Genomic DNA, 21,499 nt, shown 5'->3' with positions numbered 1-21,499 from the left:
GGACCAACATTCCACAGGCCACAATCAACAACCTGATCAACTCTATGCGAAGGAGATGTGTTGCACTGCGTGAGGCAAATGGTGGTCACACTGACTGGTTTTCGGACCCCCCCAATAAAGCAAAACTGCACGTTTCAGAGTGGCCTTTTATTGTGGCCAGCCTAAGGCACACCTGTGCAATAATCATGCTGTCTAATCAGCATCTTGATATGCCACACCTGTGAGGTGGGATGGATTATCTCGGCAAAGGAGAAGTGCTCACTATCACAGATTTTTTCAGATTTGTGAACAATATTTGAGAGAAATGGTTATTTTGTGTATATAGAAAATGTTTTAGATCTTTGAGTTCATCTCATGAAAAATGGGAGCAAAAACAAAAGTGTTGCATTTATATTTTTGTTCAGTGTATCTTTACGCATTAACACAGGAAACATGGTGACAGGGATTTCATCGCTGCCTGAAACAGTTATTTAACTTCAAAGAGACATCATCCATGCTTGCCAAATGTATTTTGCACTCTGCTGCCAAGCCATTACAAAACTGTCAGTTTGTTATCATGTGGAGCTATGATAACTATTTTTAGATGGGGTGTGAGGAGAAGATTCAGACACGCTACCAGGGGCGGACTGGCCATTGGGAATACCGGGAGTTGGCTGTCACTGCGCAGTGAACGATCAGGAGTGAGTGACTGAGAGACCTAGCTGGGTGATTCTCACGAACTTGGTGTAACATGAGCCAAAACAGTTCGATGCAGATTTTGAAAATTATTTTTCTCATTAGTATCAACCAGGTTCTAAATGAACTAGCCCTAGTAAAAGAAAAGTTCTGTATATGTTTTAAAACACATTTTTAGAGAGTTTTATCGAGTCATTGACCAAATAAATTCATTACCGTAACACATTTTCAATTGATGATAACTAAATATTTTAGTAAATGTTTGGCATTTTATTTTTTAACGTATGCTGCTGTCAATAGTCACAAGTAGTCACATAGTGTAATAATTCAGGTAAATATATAATAATATAATGATTTTAGTTATTAACTTCATTACCGTAACACAATTTTATGTTCCACACATTGACTTTTACTGTGGTGTAAATTGTACAATTGATTAAAAAAAGACAATTTTAAAATATGAACAGACATACCAAACATTTCCTGTACAAAATGAAAATTTGAAGGTTTTCCATATTCCTATCAAAATATTAACTTATTAAGGAAGTGTTATGGTAATGAACAGAGCATGTCGGTAATGAAAAGCTTTTGTTATGGTAATGACCTTACATGGAGAAGAGATATACTATTGCTTTATAAATACTATCGCTTTACGTATATATGCACACACACAATTTTGAATTGCACCGTTACTTTTATATACTGTCTCTTTACACACACAATAGACAATAGTAACGTAACGTTTGTTACATGATACATAATGTACCTGTATAAAATCACCGCTGCCGGCAGGGACATCGCTCCTTGCATGGTCCTTGGAAAATGCGGCAGTGTTTTTACACTCTAAACTTTTCCAGGGCTCTGTAGAAGTCAAACTGTTCAATGGGTGGTCCTTCAATGCAGATTCAGTCGAGATGTTCTGCTTTTATTCTTGCCCTGGTCTTTATGCAATTTTGAATGCTGAATCCACGTCCGCACCGCACCGTGCTCATTGGAATGACCGAGATTGCAGCCAGGAGCTTTGTGGTTTCAGAAAGGAAGCCAGCATGTTGTGTAGCCATGATCTTCACCAACTCCTGGAAGGAATTTTTGCTGTAGTTTGCATGGACTAGCTCCTTAAAAGGTGACCACTCTGCGCTGCAGGTGTCCGTGTCAACGATAGGTTCCCGTCCCGCTCGGCAGAAGTGATCCCGGATGGTCCGCTGCTCATCGCGTCCAAATCGCGCAGGTTCAGTGTTGTCCCGTGGCAGACACCATGGGTCAAATATGCGAAAAGCGGAAAAGAGGCCGATGTCGGGGAAACGATCTTCAATATTCTGGATGAGGGTGTCGAGGAAGCGCTGCCTTACACCATCCACGGCCTGCCGCATCGCCCTGGTAGCCTTTGTATTTTCTCCCTTAAAATACATCCCGCCGTTTTTCTCCGCAATGTTGGCCAGGAATTATTGGAATTTTGGGCCGCCTTCATCTCCAATCTGCATGGCTCACAGCGCATTGATCGTTGAGGTTACAGCAGGCTGAACGTAATCAGTGTCCAGGATGACATGCATTTCTTTAAGCCGTGCTTGCCGAGAGCTGCTGTTGGAGAAGTATCCATAGATGCTGCCCACCGTCCTCTGGTAGCGCTGGAGGGATGGTATCGCCACAGCAGCCTGCTGGGCACACAAGTTTAGCTTATGTGCAGCGCAGTGTGGGCCACCGATGGCTGGGTTTTCCCTTTTTAAAACGCGCCCCGAACCCATTTTCTCTTCCAGTCATAACCGCTGCCCCATCTGTACGGACGCCAGTTATGTCGTTCAGGTCGATGTTGTAATTTTGCAACTGCTCCTTAATGGTTTGCGTTACGGTAGCAGCGTCGCATGCAGTATCTTTGTGTTGCACAAGTAGTGGGTTTCTAAGTCACCGTCATTTATTAGGTTAACATATGTGCAAAGAAGCTTTTCCACCGAAATGTCCGTGGACTCGTCAGTCATGAGCCCCTTGAATGTTGAGTTATTTAACTTTGCAATGAAATCCTCCTTCAGCACATTGTTTATGGCGCACTGCATGTCCTGCACTATGTCGTTGTGAGGGCGTTCTCTGAAACTCGCAGTTCTGCCAAGGTTTCACATCCCTGCAGAATGCACAGTTCATTCAAGCTTTTGTTTTTGTGTGTCAGCAACAGTTATTTTGCCAGGTAATACACGTTCCTCTTGGCCGCAATTACCGCCTTTGATCTGGCACAGACCATTCGATTAACGGCAACTTGAACGTTGTTTCTTCGTAAATGCTGTGCATCTAGCACTGCTTTGTGATCCACCCCCTTTATGTGCATCTCTAAAGTCTTCACCCTGAAGTTGGACGTCCCCGCGGTGAACATGTTGTGCTTTTTTTCCCTTACACATAGTGTGCAATACATTTTATGACTTTGTTTGTTATAGCACAACCACGGGAACTTCATTTTCCAGGTTCCGACAAACTTCCTTTTGTTGTGGCTGACCGGTTTCTCTTCGTGGCTTACGGGTGTAGAAGTGACATTGTCAGATGGCGTAGGCTCTGGATGGGGTGGGAGGCTAGATGACAACAACATCCGGCCCCGGGGCACCTGCACGGGCGGGGGATGCTGGCGGAGACTAGGATGGCGGCAACTCAGACTCGGGCTGAGAGCCAACGGCAAGGCTCGCTGGCAGTACACTTTTTTCCATCACAGGAACCGGCTTTGCTGGTGGCGAAAAAATCCCACCAGCCTCCTTTGCCCCTCCAACAGAGGGATGTCATTTTCCTTTTTGTCATTTAAACCAGGGGTTCCCAAAGTGTGGGAAGGTGAGCCTCCCCTCAGAGAACATAGTCACAGCCGCGCCCCCCCCTCCCAATTATTATTGCTATTATTATTATTGTTGTTGTTGCTATAATGCAATTGAATGGGTATTCAATTGCATTTCAAAGAGAAAATGTAAGGTGAGAAAATGTCATAAAATGCTCTGTTTTCGCTACCTTCCTATTTTTTGATTGGTTGAGCGTCACCTCCTTAAGACATTAAACAATAGCTTTTTTAAACCTCTTTATCTTTATGTTTTAAACAAGTTGAGGTTAAGGATGGCAGCTTCCTCATACGTTGCACTCGGAGAGAAATAGTTGAGACGGAGATGTCTTTAGCAGCAGGGAGGAGTAACGTTTCACCAATGTTGTGAGGTTTACCTGCCTTAGCTATCCGTAACGCCACTCGGTATGATGCTTCGGTTGCCTTTGTATTCACAGTGCTAAATGTGTCAATGACATTTTTCTGTGACTGCAATTCCTTGAGCTTCCGGTCAAAAAACTCCTGTGGCTTGGTCACCAAACATGGGTGTTTCGTCTCAATATGACGCCGGAGTTTATATGGTCTCATACCATCATTAGCTAGCACCTCGTTGCAGATAACACACTGTGGCAGTGGAGTGTCATCAGGACCGGTCCATGAAAATCCTAGCTTCAAATAATCATGGTCATACTTCCTCCGTTTTCTGACAGACGCTGTCTCCTCTCTCACTTTAGGTAACTTCACTAAAAATCTATCCATATTTTGCCGCTCGCATAAAGTTAGCTGAAGTTAACTAGCTAGATTTCACTGTTTCTCTTTATTTTTTTCTGGCGGCTGCGCCTCCGTTGAAGCTCTCTGGCGCCCCCCAGGGTAGGCGCGCCTCACACTTTGGGAACCCCTGATTTAAACGATAAAAATTGTCGATCTTCTCTCGGATACTTTTTTTTTTTTGGGCCGCCTCGGCTCGAGTTGAGGGCGTTCCGAGCTGAAAAAGGGCATCCAATGATGGCAAGACGGCCCCCTGGCGGAAACACTGGCTCAGTCTCTCTCTCTCTCTCTCTCTTTCTCAGTCTCTCTCTTTCTCAGTCTCTCCCTCTTTCTCACTCACTCTCTCTCTCACACACAATGTGAAGATGTCCTATTCTAACCTCTCTTTCTTTCCTTCTGTACTCTTCCAGCAGCTCTGGGTTGCTGTACACTTTCTCTCTGTGCTTCACCACCCTCACCTTGGAAGCTGCCCTTTTCCTTTCCACCTTTTCTGAACTTAATTTCAAGAGGGATTCAGTATTCATTAAATAAATTAGATTCAAATAATATATATACATTATTTCTTTATAGTTAAAGCTCACCATACATAGCTGCACACATTTCTTTCATTACCGCAACAATTTTGTTCATTACCGTAACAGCCTCCTATATGACATGGTAATGAATGCAGAGCATTACGGTAATGAATGACCATAACACTAGCTAGCATAATAGTTAGCATAGCCATGATGCTACAAAATAAATATTTGCACTATCATTCTGGCTCTATAAAAGCTACTTTTCTATTGATTTTGGAATCAATAACTTTAAAAAAAACATTATATAATACCCCATTACGGTAATGACAGTTAGTAGTGTACACTGGGGTGTCAGTAAATGGAATCTTTAACATATCTATAGCTTGACCTTGAAAGGACATCTTACCTTGTAGCCATCTTGCATCTTCTCTTCCATGCAATGCATCATGGGTAAACAAAAAACTAATTTAAACAAACAGGAATTGTAATGGGGCCAAATAGGCAGTGCATCGGTAATGAACTTCACATGCTCCGGACACACATATTAATCCAAAAATATTTTAATTCATAGATCTTAGACCCAAAATAATTATATTACCAGTAACAATGTACCATTTCAACAATTTTTTGTATTTATGTATGTATTAAATTGTGCGGATTATTGTGATATTTTGGGGTTAAATGTAAAAAAATAAACTCCGGACGCATTACGGTAATGAATTTCTACATGGAAAAATGGTGAAAAAAATATGAATTACTACCTCAACTACAAAAATAGCAATAGTACCACAGACAATACATAATGCAGTTTGATATAGAATTGATTATTTTGATTATTTTTGTAATTTTGTCTGTCAATTCCTCACAGACATGACCAAAGGTGGTTTCGTGAGAATCACCCAGCTGGCAGTTGCTTACAGATGGATAAACAAGCTCCAAAGCGTAAAGGCGTTTTTGTATAGTTTGTGTATACAGTATACAGTATTGTAGCGAGCCCTGGGTTCAGAGGGAGGGGCTTGCATAGGGGAGGGGGGGGGGGGGGGGGGGGGGGGGGGGTTGGGCAGGGAAACGGGGTTCAGGTGGAGTGGCTGTACGGCTGTACCCGTAGGATAGAAAAGGGGGAAGTGACGTCTGACTCAGAGGTCGCGCGGCTGTGGAGAAGAACGTGTTGCCCACATTCTGTTACTGAGTTTAGGCTAGTTAGCTAGCAGGTTTATTGTTTTGGGTGCAGTCACTTTTGCCTCCACTTGCTGTTCAAATAAATGTTGAAAGAAAAAGTAAATCTGTTTACAGTTCTGTTTTATATGGGTGTTGAAGAAGAAGAAGAAGAAGAAGAAGAAGAAGAAGAAGAAGAAGAAGAAGAAGAAGAAGAAGAAGAAGAAGAAGAAGAAGAAGAAGAAGAAGAAGAAGAAGAAGAAGAAGAAGAAGAAGAAGAAGAAGAATTGGGAGGGATGAAACCCTCTTTTAATGGTCACACATGCAGAGCACACAGCACACACAGTGAAATGTGTTCTCTGCTTTTAACCCATCCTAGTACAGGAGTCTAGTACTAGGAGCAGTGGGCAGCTATTGTACAGCGCCCGCGGAGCAATGGGAGTGAGGGGGGAAGGGGGATGTCTGGTGCCTTGCTCAAGGGCACCACAGCAGGGCAGGAGGTGAACTGGAACCTTTCCAAGTAGAAGTCCACACTCCAAATGTAGGTCTGGTCGGGGACTTGAACCGGCGACCCTACGGCTCACAGTCCAAGCCCCTACTGACTGCCAATGCCATAGATTTAGTCCCTAATTTTGCTCTCAAAGTGCACCAGATTGATGCATTTAACTTCAACATTCGGGGGCAAGCTTCCCGGGGGAGCTTGCCCCCGGACCCCCCTAGAGGAGGTGAGGTCCACCACCTGCCCACACCTCCTGTTAAATTGTCTCACCCACATTGAGGATGCTTCCTACGCCCATGTTTTATTCCATGTGTCAAGTCAGGCAAATTGGGTCAAAATGTAATTGCATCAATGATCTGTTAACATTAAAATCACTAAATATATGCTGTAACTATTTTGCTCTAGGCAACTCAAGGGCTCAGGTAATGTGATTACTATAATATATAAATAACATAAAATGCATAGGGTTTTTTGTAAAGTAACATACTTTCGTCGCCGGCCGGCCGATACATGCCGCGCATTAAGTGGGCCTGTCTGTCAATTAATCCCCGGGCCACTTTTCCCCCCCAGTCCGCACCTGCACGCAACAGAAGCGGGGTACTTTCACCGGTGATTGTGCTTTAGCCAAGTTTAAAAATAAAAAGTGTTCTATAAATAATATCACCTCTGCCCTATATAAAGAGGGCGTCAGTAATAATTAAACATCTTACAAATGCTCTTGTTATTAAGACGAGATAGCCCGAGGAATTAAAGGAACTTTGACATTGTTCTTGGTCGTTCCGAAGTATTCATGTTTTGTTGTCTTGGCAGTGCAAACACTGCTAATGAAGAGGCAAGGCTATGGTGGTATTTTAGTTTTAATTGACCTCAGGCTCATTAAACAGCTCATACTTTGTTCAAGTTAAAAATATACTATCCCTGTTTATGTCGGAAAGGTCTAACCACTTGCCTTCACTACCATGTAAAACAGCAACATCTTGCAGAAAATTCAGTGGAATGGAATGGAATCCTTCGAGGGAGAAGTCAATCAATGTGAGGACGTAGTTGTTTTGCACCATCCACTTGAGTTTAACCTCTTATATTAGATTATTAAATTAAGCTAAAGCACAAGTTTAGTCAGGAAAACTGGTTATACTGTACATTCATTCACTCCTCAGCTGCATATTAGCAACTCATTTTGGACGTCCACTTTTAACCATTTAAATTGTACCACAATCTCCAGCAGCCAATCATCTTTCTGCAGTCATACTTTTACATTGTTCTCCTCTCTCCTGCAGTCAGCTGTGATTTCAGGCGATAATGCTGCGACCATCTTCTGTGGAGCTGTTCCACACAAATGCAGCTTTTAAGTACAGTAGTGTTGACATTTGAGCTGAGCTTAAAATCGACCTTGCTTAATGTCCACAAGCTTGTTAGCTTGGGTAGTAATATTGTTCCTCTTTAGAACGTTTTTATTGAATTAAATGGTGTCCAATGTTGTAATTCCGGCCCAGCAACTGTGTTAGTGGTTAACACACCATCAACAGCAGCTCATCATGAGCCCTGCATCTACTGTATGTTACCAAGAAGTACATATTTCAAAATGACAAAATTGATTGATTTCTGGACTTAAATATGTAGGATTTATGATCTACTATTAAGTTGTTCTTCACTGCATACATCTGTCAGCTTTTATAAAGCAGGATTCAGACTATTATGTAAACCGTTTCACACCCGCTTTGTATTGAAACTAGAAAGCACCTCCACCCTCTGTCCCGTATTTCTTTCAGAAGAGATCTGGCAGCTCTACTTTGCATGAACTGTGAAAGGTTGTAGTTTTCCTGAATTGCTGTAACGCTTGCTCAGAATACACAAAAAACCCAAAAAGCGCAATTACATGTTGTTTGGTCCTAATTCCAAAATCATTTATGCCTTTTAACAACGACCCTGAAAAAGGAATAGCCTTTATTTAATATCAATTTTCTCAGTTGGAGACGACAAAGGGCTTCATAGATTGCATGTTAGTGGCTTCAGTGCTGACTTTTGCATCAGAATAAACATGGCCTGATCTAAAGAGTGCATAAGCTGTCCGCCCATACCACACAGACAGGCTGCATAGTAACTGTGATCACACTGCCACAGTTTGTGAATGAGATCAGACTCATGACCTGCGCTCCCAATCCCTTGACATAAAGCTAAACAAATATTCTGTTATTTATTTCTCATTACATGAACAAGATGTTGGGTTTAGCAGGCCACATTCCTTATATTTTACACTAAATCAATATCTCTTTAGGTCATCGCAGTGTATTTTGCCATTCACTATGTTATGTATAGCCACCATTATAATGCTATTAGGAGGCTGTCTGTGCACCAGGGGTTCTGCAGTATGAAAAAGTGAAGGCAGAAGTTCAGAGCGGATGATTGGTTGTCACATATTACGTAATTATTTCCTAAAAAAGGCTCAGGACATCACTGATTTTGCACTGTGGAGTTTTATGGCTGTGGTACATGGGTTTGAGAGACCTTAATCTAAACAGAGGAGGCCCCTCGGGGGAGCTCTGACAACGTATTATCTAGCCATGCCATCTGTATCAAAAGACAAGGAGAATGTACACTGCCATCCTCGGGCTGTAGCAAAAGACTCATCACGGCTTACGTATACACTACTGTATGTTTACAGAGGGTGATTAGTGGAGCATGGCTGCCAAGGTACACCCGTGATCCAGATGGCCGGATTTCAGATGCTACTTATCATGCACACTCAGACACGCGTCATAGGGGGCCTCACAAACAGACAGGCAGAGGGACACACTTTGATGATATCAGCTGCCAGGGACCCTTGCTAAAGCTCTTTAGATTTGAGTATTTTCATTATTTGTTGATTTGCAGCCTCAAAGAGAGGGCTGTTTTGTAATAATGACTACCTTGAGAGTCTCTGAGCATTTCTGGAATATGATATTATAATTATGATGTCAGTTGAAGTGTCTGGTCAATGCTTTTAGTCTAATGTGCCGGCACGGCAGCATTTCAGGGCATATCGCTCCATGAGTAAAATATATAATTTCCCTCATTACAGCAATGGACACATGTTGAATGCAGATGCATGATGTGCATAAACTCTCCTGTCATTCTCAGTTTTCCCTGTGGGTAGATTATCCTGTTTGCAGGCATTTAAGGAAGGAGACAGAGCTGAGATGATCAGATGAGTCATGAGAACGCTGCAAATGAACAGTGCCGTGTAACCAGCAATCCGTCATGACTCCTAATTAGCCCCCTGGTAGGCAGTTTCGCCCTTCAACCTGACCTTGGCTTGCACCATAATTGCTCTAACACATGAACACATATGCACCACCCTGCTTACTTCTCCTGTGCATGTGCTCACTGCTGTTTCTTTCCCCTCTAAAGTTTATCTTTCTTTACAACTAATTAGAGCGCCACTGGAATAACCACAAAGTCCCAGTTCCCATAGTAACTGTAATGTGCAAGCTTTCACGCCATAAAAAGTCTCCCCGGACACACACCCACCTCATTTTACAAAGAACGCAGGCTTTCACTGTACTGTGACAGAGATCAAATTGTACATGTTATTCCTGGCGTGTTCTTGAGAAAATATGTGGACATATTTCAGTAGAGGTGGATAGAGAAACTTAGAGGCTTAAGGAACCTTGCGATCCAGCAGACTCAACCTCGTTCACCTTTCACTTTGTCCCTTTTAAAAGTTTAAAAAGTGCAGGATTAAGAACACACTTAATCTCAGTCCTTTGGGTAATTAACATTTTAATGATTCTCTGTGATCAGACAGGTGATCGGCTTAGTAAACCTTTCAATCAAAAATATGATGTAAAATTAATTGATTAGTAATTTCTACATTACACCCGTATTACAGTGTTATTACACCCATATTATGCATTAAAACACCTCTACTATTACACAACATTTACACCCATGTTACACAGTTATTACAGCCAAATCATACATTAAAACAGCACAATTACACTATAATCATACAGTATAACACCCATTTTACTCAGTTATCATACCCATTTTACACTTTTACAACATCCATATTACACTGTTACTGCACTTTTATTACACCCATTTTACACATGGACACAGTCTGTCAAAGGATTGTATCCCCAAGGATACAGAAACCATTTCAAGGTAACATCCTCAGGTCACGTACACACACAGCTTGCCAAGTCCTCTGTTGTACTACAGAAACAGTGTGATGATTGATGTGGATTACGCAGTGTGATTATACTTCTCAGTGCATCTTCACATGGTCTCACTATCTCAGCTCTAACCGCCACAATTGGGTTTATCTTCATGAAAATCCAAAGGATAACAACTTGTGCCAGCTGTTTTACTATCAAGTACTAAATGCTAAAACAGGAATCTGGGATTGCCATTTTTCATAAATTGGAATGTGGAGCTGTATTGATATTGATATTCACAGCAGGAGTCCTGGAGACTTGCTCAATGTTACATTAACGGTAGATTATTTCTTTTGCACTTCATTCACCAGGCTATTGTTGAGAAATGTCTTGAGATGCTGTCTTTCCCTCTCTCTCGTCTCAATCACAGCCAATCAGTTTCACTCTGCTGGGTTTTGGTGTGCCAACAACCCATGAAACACACGCTGCTGTGGTAATAAGCAGAACGAAAAGCCATGACTGTTCTGTGACCCCTTCAGAAGGTCAGAATATTTCCAAATAGGCCATCACAAAGGTATGAACTCTGTTACTGCAGTGTGCAGAGCGGTGTCTTTCCACTCAGCGTGCAGAGAATTACTGTAATACAAAGTAAGCACTCCACCTCACTCTTGCAGGTGTTTGATGATGGCTTTATGGCTCCTTCTCTTAGGGGAAAGCCTAGTATCCCTTATGAAACCTTTGAATATTACTTTTATTCAGCCTGAAATTGCACTATTTTTAGAGAAGTACAGTTCAGGTTTGTGGGTTTAAAGTGGAGGAGATTAGTAGCTGTCCAAAGCACACACATTCTGTTTATTTGGCTGTATACCTGACAGCGCATTAAAGGATATCCATCATGTGTTAATCATCATGCCTATACATATTTTACATAACATAACATTCTTCAACCACAGACATTACTTAAATATACAAATCTGATATGTCAAACCACTAAATATTCAATCAATGCATCAAGGCAAACTGTAACGGTAATAATAACTTCAATATTACAACAATGTATACTATCTCAAAGTGTCAGTTTAACCCATTCAAACTGAATTCATATCCCTAATCATTTTTTTCACACTATCATGAATCTGTGAAATGCAATAAAGGTGTAAAACATAGATTTAGAACTGCAGTGCCTCAACCACTTCCAGTTTGTTCAATGCAGCCGCTTTGTCAGGACCCCTTTTTTAATGTGGTGGTTAACCCAAGGCTTTACTTAGGTTTAAGAAACAAAATTACCAGTAAGGTTAAGGAAAATATAATGTTGAAAGGAGTATGATTGTTGCATAACTTTAGTGAGATATGAAGTTAAGTACGTGGTGCAGCTGTAGTTGCTCTGGGCGTCTTATATTCCCATGGATGTTTTTGCATTGGGCTTAGTGGAAAGCTGGTGCTTTACATACAGATGCTAAGTTGCAGAGTCGTGTGAAAAAGTTTCTGTAAGCAAACATATTATTGTATGATACTGTAGCATGGTATGGCTAATGCCTGGAAATAAAGTGGCAATGGAAATTAAACTATGGTAAAGGTGTGGTCAGGCCAGTAAAACATAGTAACTAAAATGACACCATTTATTGCAATTGGGGTAACATGCACTACTTTTGACATTGGCACGGATTGATTGATTCTGCTTTTCTTTTCTTCATATACGTCAATTACCATGAATACTGAAAACAAACTGTTCTCAATCTTGGGCTGCTGCTAGTATTAGATTTTTTACTTTCAGTAAAAATGTTGTACCATGTTGGTATCCTCATGCAGGATCAGAGCAGGTGGCCGGTGCGATGAGGAACAGCGGATACAACTGGTCAATAGCAGAGGGAGCAGCTGCAGAAATCCTCTTTGTTTAATCATTCGGCTGGTAAAAAGTGTGTCAGCAGTGTGTCCCATTCGTTGACCTCTCAGCTTCTTGGCTGCCCATTACTGCTGAAAAATAAAGGAAGTATAGTGATTCTGACTGGTGTCATAGTTTGGACAGACTGTTTGCTTTGGATATACTTATATACTGATTTGACTGCCTGTATTAAAGTAATTGGTTTGCTGGATGTCAGCTACACATGTTTTAAAGCCCAGAGACTTATAAAGAGTCACAATTGTCACTTGCTTCAGGGTTAATTTGTGACCATGATGAATGATGTGTGTTACTGTAATAGCTTTTAAAATGTACATTACACACGGGGATTGTCAACTACAAGCATATAGAGCCTCGTTGTTCCCTAACTGCTGCATGTTAAATCCAGCAAAATGCAGCATGTAATCCAATATGACTAAAGCTATTTAGGATATTATATGAGCTGCCATGGCGAGTTCCCTGTTGAGATCTTGAGTCATAAAACGAAAGCCCTTTTCCACCCTGCAATCAAGAGTCAGTGTGAAGGTTTAACTACTGAGTGGAAAGCCCTGGACACTCCCAGAGAGGCGAGCGCTTTGACATATGGACACAGAGGAAACCAAGCTTTTTGCAGGATAAAAGAGAATGAAAGAAAACCAATCTCTTCTATGTTTATGAATTGACATTTTGTATTGCTCAGTGTGAGATCTGCACAGCCAGTTCTATCTCGTATTATTTGCTCCAGAGTTCATTCCTCAGACAATGACACAGCTGGGATGCTTGTTAACACAAACTGCCTTGGAAACTAAATATGTCCTGAGCCCAGCTGTGTTTCTCTATCCATCTCCTATTGGTCACTGCTGGAGATCTTCAGTGCTGAAGGAGGTGATTGACCATTGACCCATTGATTTGCACGGCACCCTGCGAGGCTTGTGAGAGCGGGGGTTCTTTTCTTGTTCAGCTCTGCTGTTTGAGGGGCATGATACTAAGCTGTGAATACACAAGGGTTGTTTGAAGGGCATCGGTTTAGACAGCTGATGTGCAACAGTAGCGCAAGGCTCGGTGAATAATTAATAATAAGGTTTCACTGCAACTTTGATCCTTTATGCAGTATCACACTGTCATGCCAAATCACTTTGGAAAATGTGTGATACGTTTACGGAGGTTGGTAATATATTTTACTTTCAAATAGTAAAGTTTGCTAATTTTACAAATCAAATTGTTGGTCTTGGTGAGTACTGATCAATTTGTGAAAAACACATTTGTTGTCAATCGATTCAATATCATATCATCATAAATTGAAAAGACTGTAGCATGCTTCTGGTCTCTGTTTGACGCTAGCAGCTCAATGCTATATTAGAAGCTACTAGCACAGTAACAACACTGTAATTGTATATTAATGTTTTAGCAAGGAAGAATAATTTATGGAATAACAAAGACAATATCTCTTGTTCTGCTCTTAAACTTTATGAAAATTTGAAGTGTTCTCAATGTGGTTTTTCATTTTTAACTCAGCCTTACTAATGCAAAAATAGCAGAGAGGTGGACGGTTGTTAGAAGGTTTTTGGGCGGTCATTGGTCGGTCGTTGGACGGTCATTGGGCCGTCGGTGGACAGTTAGTGGTCAGTCGGTGGACAGTCGGTCGAGCTAAGGTGGGCCCAGATGACACAGAAGATCATACAGATCAGAGAAACGAATGTCTTGTGACGGCACCCACATATCGCTCAAAGTGGCCGTGGAAAATAGCCTAAGAGACTAAAAATGCTGTTATAGCAGACTGTAAACACTTGGGTTTTTAGTTATGTGGTCCTTGTCAATTGCTCACTTTTAGACCAGCCTCAATTGGCCATTCAAGAAATCATAGTTTTATTTTTAATATCGGAGGTTGCTGCTTAGTCTAGCTGCGTGGGTTTTGCTAGGAGTTTAAATTAGCTCAAGCTTTACCAGCTGCCACATAAGAGTAATGAACACATTAATGCATCAACAATTATAATCTAATCCAATAACATTACATATATTATTCTTCATGCTACGCACATAACTGAATCTTTCTTAAAAAATTCACTTTTGACATGTATTGCTACTTTTACTTAGGTTCTGATCCCTTCCACCACTGCCTTTACTCTAGTTCACTGCTCGCTATTCTGGAATCAAGACACATTTCTTATTTGACCTTTAAAAAAAACAATCAAGGGATCCAGTTCTTCAGTACCTCAGGCACACACATCATTAATCTACTACCTTCACAGCTATAATTCACAAACAACTCATGCTTTCAGCCCAATAGAATGCACCCCGTGGTTCCTTAAACAGCAAAAGGACTAATGATCTGGCATTATTATGTAAGTAAAGCGTGATTAAAAAAGATTAACCTCAAGTGTCTAGGTTCAGTTTGTTCAAGGTCGCCCTCTTGTCTGTGCCCTGACAAAGCGGGGGGGAACATCTTACACCTGTGCCAGCCAGCAGTCCGCACAGTGGGACCAGCAGCTACAACAACAAACACACCCTGATTGCACTTTAAATGAATGAGCTATGCCTAATTGGGTCTGATTAAGATCGTTAAAATGTCTTTGTAAAAATGAGTCACTATGTCTCTCGTCATCTGAAGATGAACTGTTATCTGTTGGCCACTAACATATCAGAGATGTACAGTAAGAGACAGGATGAAGACAAAGGAACGAAAGTGGACAGCTTTACAAAACACATATCATACCTGCAAGACATAACTTGTGGAGATTTGGACAACTGTACTGTACAGTATATTCTCATACAACAATAATATAATTGGTGCAACATGTCTGGAACTGTAGCTTGAAATTGTATATATTTCATTTGAAAAAGTAATTATACATACACTACTGCATTGTGAAGTCACTTCACTGCTGCTCAAATTCTTTATTAAAAGTATGTAAGTTTTATCACCAAAATGTATTCTAAGTATCCATGGTAATAGGCAATGGTCTCTGTCAGTGTTTAACAAAGTTTCCGTATTAATATTACTGCTTCATTAATGTGTTAGTTGCATTTTACTAGTGTAGATGTAAGGGTTAGAGTTAGGTATATGCTTATTTAAGCTACTTTATATACGGTTAGATAATTTACTCAGCAATGTTTCATATTGTATAAGATCATGAAGTGTTGCTGTCCTGTGAAAACCACAAATCTGTAAAACTCCATCTCTTCATATGATCTCCAATAAATATCAAAGTTTGGCATTTTCCAGCTTAACCAAAGGTTTTAAAATGTGTTAACACCAAAGCAAAGGCACACAGTATATAAGTTAATGTACTTTGGTAAGTATACTTAGTTAAATGTAACCCTTACCTTCAACATAAGCATATTTTTTGCCTTGATTCTGCAGACAGTCTTGCTACAATAAGATATTTTAGAGATAATGGCTCTCTTAATTGAGTATAAAACCATGTACTTAGTCATAATGATAAGATCATAATGAATGCTTTCCCTGTTGTTCAAAGTGTTTCTCCACCTGACTAATACTCCACACCTTACATTTAATGATGTAGGCTAGGGTACACATTTGTGAAATTGCACTATGGGACATTTATTAATGTGATGAATACACTTGCCATAAATCATAATCTGAGCAAAACACACATCACATTCTTTCCCAGCTTGCTTTACGTTGCATCCATCTTTTTTTCGGGGAGGGAAAGGCTTCAGTGATTATCAAAGGAATGCAGGTACTGTGGTTAGTGCAGGTCTGGCTCTCTTCCAGATGCTTCCCTGGCTATCAGGTCATTAGCCCAGCATGCTGCACCTGGACTGCTCTCACATACACATTACTGCTGCTGAGACGAGGGACAAATTAGAGTCATATTATGGCCCCTGCTGCGATGCAAATTAGTAGTTGAATCAAGATGTACAGCTTGCAAAGTGGTTGATGTCTTATTGCCTTGATAGATGTGTGAGACACGTGACCTTCATAGAACAGCCCCCCACTCACTATAGGAAGTGAGTGCAGTATTGTCATTCCTGACTCAGAAGGATTCCTGACCAAACCCTGGCTGGGAATGTTTGTAGGCTGCAATGATTCATTAGAATGTCAATGGCAGTGAGAGAGAAGAAATAAATAGGGGAACAAATCTGTTATCATTTCTATTTTTGAGTCAGAGGAAACCAACAAAACAATGCTCTAAAAAATACTGACAGGGGAATGCCACATATATTTATAGCAATTAATCTATATTGCATACTCTGAGAAAAGCAAATATTAAACAAAACAGAAAGGAATAGTTTAACATTTTGTGATGTACACATTTTTTTCTATGACATGAAACGATTCCACTCTGACATGTCTCATGAATATTAAACTGGCCACTTAGCTGTTTTGGATAAGCATTAAATGCACTACTGCTCTAACATTATAGTATTGCTACTGGACACAGATGGGAAAGAGAAGTGATTTTGTGTCATTACACACAGTTTAAACACACATGGTCTGCTTTCTGCTCCAAATGATCCAATCCATCAGTAGACCATGCAGCATGATCACTTGACAATCACAATGATTATGTCTTTTAAATGTGTCTCAGTAACACCCTGTTAGTAAAAGTGTAAACATGACAGCAGGGGAAATCCACACACTCATGATGACTTCAAATGTTCCCACCCATACAAATGCCTTTCACCTAGTGAACAAATCAATTTCATTACAAGTCAAATGATTGTTGAAGAGCGCCCAAAATCAGAAGCACTTTTTTCCTGCTTCTGTTCTTCTGATTATTACAACTCCGTAACTGTTCCAATAGACACATGAAAATGCATGCAAACATCCACCTACAAACTCACTACATATCAATCCTGCAGCTTTGTGAACTTGTTGCTTTTTCCGACACCTAAATAATTTTGCACAGTGTGTTTTTGTGCAGTTTCTTCTAGGGCTGCTCGATTATGGCAACAATCATAATCTCGATTATTTGGGTCAATAACTGATATCACGATTATTAAAAACGTTTATCCATTTTCTTTGAAAACATCAATTTATTGAAAAAAAAATGTGAACAGTATGTTTTCAACAGTTGATTACCCTGAACTTTAAGTGTAATTCAACTGAAAAACCAAACAAATTATCATTTTATTTTGATTATGTTGTTTTCAAAATCGTAATTGCGATTATACGATTAACTGAGCAGCCCTAGTTTCTTCCCTCCAGCAGTCGTTGTTCCAAAAGAAACAGTTTAAAGCAGTTGTTGGCTGTGATGCTTTTTAATTTTCTTTTTATTTAATTCTCTTTATTCATTGTAATCTGCTAATTACACACACGGCAGAAGGGAAGCCTGATGGCTGGTTAAACACCACGCATGTTTGTGATTTGGAAATATGAACACTGTATGGTCTCGTTCCCTGGATGTGTTGATTCATGAAGCAATTAAGTAATTAAGCAATATTTTCTGGTACTCAACTTTTTTGTCGTATGAAGTGCTTTTTCTATGTACCTTTAGTTAACCAAAACTACATTTAGAGTTACTTGGTTTTAGTTCATCTTCTCCCAGAGTGAAGTTATTTACACAACTATGCTTTTTAAAACTTCATGTATTCCTAATTCATAAATTAGAGGCTATTTAAGGAAATTATATTGCTCTTAATATGTATAGTTTCTCTGGTCAGCTGTCAAAACTTTCTTCACAACGGCCAAATGAATATAATATGGTTCTACCTCTGAGACTAATTTCAATAAATCAAACTGGTTTCAGGTTTTTATGAGCTCCCTAGCCTCAGTAGCCTACTTCTCATACAAAGCTCAAAGCTGTGACACGCCTGTAGGAGTCACTAACAGCCCCATTTCTTCTTCCTCAAACTTCAGTTCCTCCTCCACCAACCAGACAAATCTGTTCCCAAGTCATCATCAAACAGAGACACAACGGGTACCGAAAGTTGTCAGGAAGAGGGGTCGGACTTTCTGGGTAAAAGGTCGCAGTTATCGTAACGTTTTTGGCAGGACAGAAGCGGAGTAATACATTAAATAGTTCCGACTGGAAAGTTTGGTCTGAAGTCGCATGGGCAGTGATTTCCCTGTGCCAGTTTGCTCTGCTTTCCCAGTCGTGTGACAGGTTGCTGCTACTTCACAGTTCAAGGTAAGACAGTGTTTCCTTTGAGTTAGTTTTTCACAGCAGTGTTGGTTTTTATGTAACATTCAGCGTCACGTTGCCTAGTGACATCGTAGTGTCGTGTGGCGTCTAACTTTTCTCTGTGAAGTATCCAGCGATAGAAGCTCGCAGTGAGCTGTCCCAGCAACAACATTGCAAACAACAGTTATTTTAAAGCATAGTTTTGCAAGCTAATGAACACTAAAAGAATGAGACGCAGAGCAAAGCTAAATCAATCGGGTGAGGTTAACTAGAGTTACTAAAAAAGTCGTTCAACCTCATTTAAAAATCAAACATGTAATTGTTCATTTACTTCAAATAACAACTACCTGCCATCCAAAAAAGGTCCACTCAATTGAGTTTATTTCCACAAATTCCCAATTGTGTATAGGTCATATAACCATAACAAATTAAATGCCACAACAAAAGAAACATTAATCTACATTAATTATATTTAAAAAGGGGTTCTGGTTAATGGGGCTTCCATTACAGTGGAAAAGCAATAGAACAACAAAATCCTCTCCTTTTACAACCTAAACTGTTGGTAGTTTGGTTATTAAACTACACACTTTTTATGTAAAGAGGTAAATTCATAAGTAAATTACTATCTCTATGCAAATTAAATGTATAACCAGCCAGCTGAATGTAGTTAAACTGATTAATTGACATGTAGTTCCCTACCCCCTAACACTGGTTGCATCCACATGAATGAGAAATGAATCAACCACAACATAATGTCCTTACAATGTGTAGGTCAATTAGACTGTGGCAGCCAGTTTGTTATGACCTTGTGGGAGAACATTACCTTAATATTCCTATACTTTAAGTTTGTATTGAGTTTCTTTTTAAAAGTGACTTTTGAGTGTTAAGTGGTTTTAAAATAATTGTATGAACTCCTGTTAAGAATATAATATTACTGTTATTTTATGACCAAAGGCTACATATTTTGGCAGGGAATCGCGAGTTGTCAGCTCTGAATGTGAGCTTCAAGAGTGACACAACTTAAGGCCTCATAAAGACATCAGATTACCTGATATTCAAGTGTTTACAAATGTTTATTATTATTTACTTACTGACTTCTTATTTATTTGTATGAACTAAGTCTATTTTACTTAATATTTCTTTCAATTATTTCTATGCATTATTTTTCTCTTCTACACATTATTCTGTCTCTTTGATATATGGTTGTCGTGGCCCATTCTTGTGGGATATCTAAAAACTGTGCCACGTCAACAGGGATCCGCTTCTTGACTCACACGTTAAAAACCATCCAAATAAAGCTCTGTAGGCGCTGATTTCTTTGCCTTCCTCGGCCGATTTATTTACTTCCATATATTTAAACAAACAAAATAAACAAAACGATCAGTGTAACGTGAGGTCAAAGACTGTTCCGATTCCCCGTTCATTGCTGGAGACAATTTCCTCCTCACGCTCAGTCCCACCCCTTCCTTATATCACAGGTGTAGCTCGCAGTAAATCAAGGTTTTTCTCCGAATATTTAATTCGGTACTAATACATAAATGGAAAGAATATATTAAGATCTAAATTAATAAGAAAATAATACACTCATTGTCAACACAGAAAATGGCTCTAACATTCCAGCCCCTAATTGCACAGAATATAGCAATTACAACAAATAATAAATAGAGCCAATATTCAAAACAAATATTCATTTTCTTCTTGTCAGAGTTCATAGATGAGATTCATCTGGAGTTCAAAAATCGATTTTCTAGCTTCAGTCAGTAGTAGTCCACTTAATCTCCAGCTTCCAGGAGCAAACAGAGTTTGTTGACAGGCCTCTGTAAAACACTTGTTTTCGTTTTAACTAGAACACTTCGGACAAGCCCTTTACTTCCTGGCAGGGTTTTCAGAATCCGTCCTAGCACCCAGGAGTTTCTGGGAGCCGAATCGTCCACAATAACAACGAGATCTCCAGGAAGAAAGTTCCTTCTGATCTTATTCCATTTATTTCGCTGTTGCATTGTTGGAAGATATTCTCTGACCCATCTCTTCCAGAAAAGATCAGCCAGATATAGTACCTGTCTCCATTTTCTTCTTGAGTACAGGTCCTCCTTCACGAAGAGTCCAGGTGGCATAACAGGATTAGTTTTGAGCAGAAGCAGATGATTAGGTGTTAAAGGCTCCACATCATTCAAGTCATTTGTTATGGTTGTGATGGGTCTATCATTCATTATAGCTTCCACTTCACATAAGGCTGTTTGCAATGCCTCATCATCCATGACTTGTTCTCTTACCACAGAGCTCAGAATCTTTTTTAGTGACTTGATGAGTCGCTCCCATACGCCTCCGTGGTGAGGGCCTGCTGCTGGGTTGAATATCCACTCGATCCCTTCTTGGAGAAGGTTGCTTTGGATTTTGTCGTGGTTTAGTTCTTTTAATGATTGTTCAAGCTCCTTTTGCGCACCAATGAAATTTGTACCTTGATCAGATCTGATGGTTTTCACAGTACCTCTACGACATAAGAATCTCTGTATTGCATTGATGCAGGAGTTTGTGTCCAAACTACTAGCCACTTCAAGGTGGATTGCACGGCTAGTAAGGCATGTGAAGATTACACCCCATCGTTTCACATTAGTCCGACCTCGCTTTATCTCAAACGGTCCAAAATAGTCCATGCCAACTGCAGTGAAAGGTGGCAAATCTGGCATCACGCGGTCCTGAAGAAGATCTGCCATCTTTTGCTCTCCTACTTTAGACTGCATACGTCTGCAGAAAACACACTTTCTGATGATCTTTCGTGCTGAGGAGTTTGCAGAGGACATCCAATATTTTTGTCCTAGTTTAGACAGCATGTGATTTCTTCCAGAGTGACCAACTTGGATGTGTATGTGTCTTAGAATGATTTCTCATATGTGGGATTTTTTGGGCAGGATTATGGGATTCTTAGCGTTTACTGGCATAGCTGATCTGTTCATCCTCCCCCCAACTCTCAGTATACCTTGATCAAGGATTGGGTCCATTT

At 40.2% G+C, this 21,499-nt stretch overlaps 1 protein-coding gene across 1 annotated transcript in view; it reads left to right on the top strand.

The window, feature by feature from the left end:
* Positions 1-18,249: 18,249 nt before the first annotated feature.
* Positions 18,250-21,499, top strand: part of tspan9a (tetraspanin 9a) — a 232,399-nt gene continuing 229,149 nt past the window's right edge. Inside the window, exon 1 of the mRNA XM_034223340.1 lies at positions 18,250-18,504. The gene's annotated coding sequence lies outside the window, so the exon portion shown is untranslated. The remainder of the gene's footprint in view (positions 18,505-21,499) is intronic.

The sequence above is a fragment of the Gymnodraco acuticeps genome, unplaced genomic scaffold (assembly GCF_902827175.1).
Source record: "Gymnodraco acuticeps unplaced genomic scaffold, fGymAcu1.1, whole genome shotgun sequence".
Taxonomy (NCBI): domain Eukaryota; kingdom Metazoa; phylum Chordata; class Actinopteri; order Perciformes; family Bathydraconidae; genus Gymnodraco; species Gymnodraco acuticeps.
This window is presented reverse-complemented; position numbering and strand designations above follow the sequence as displayed.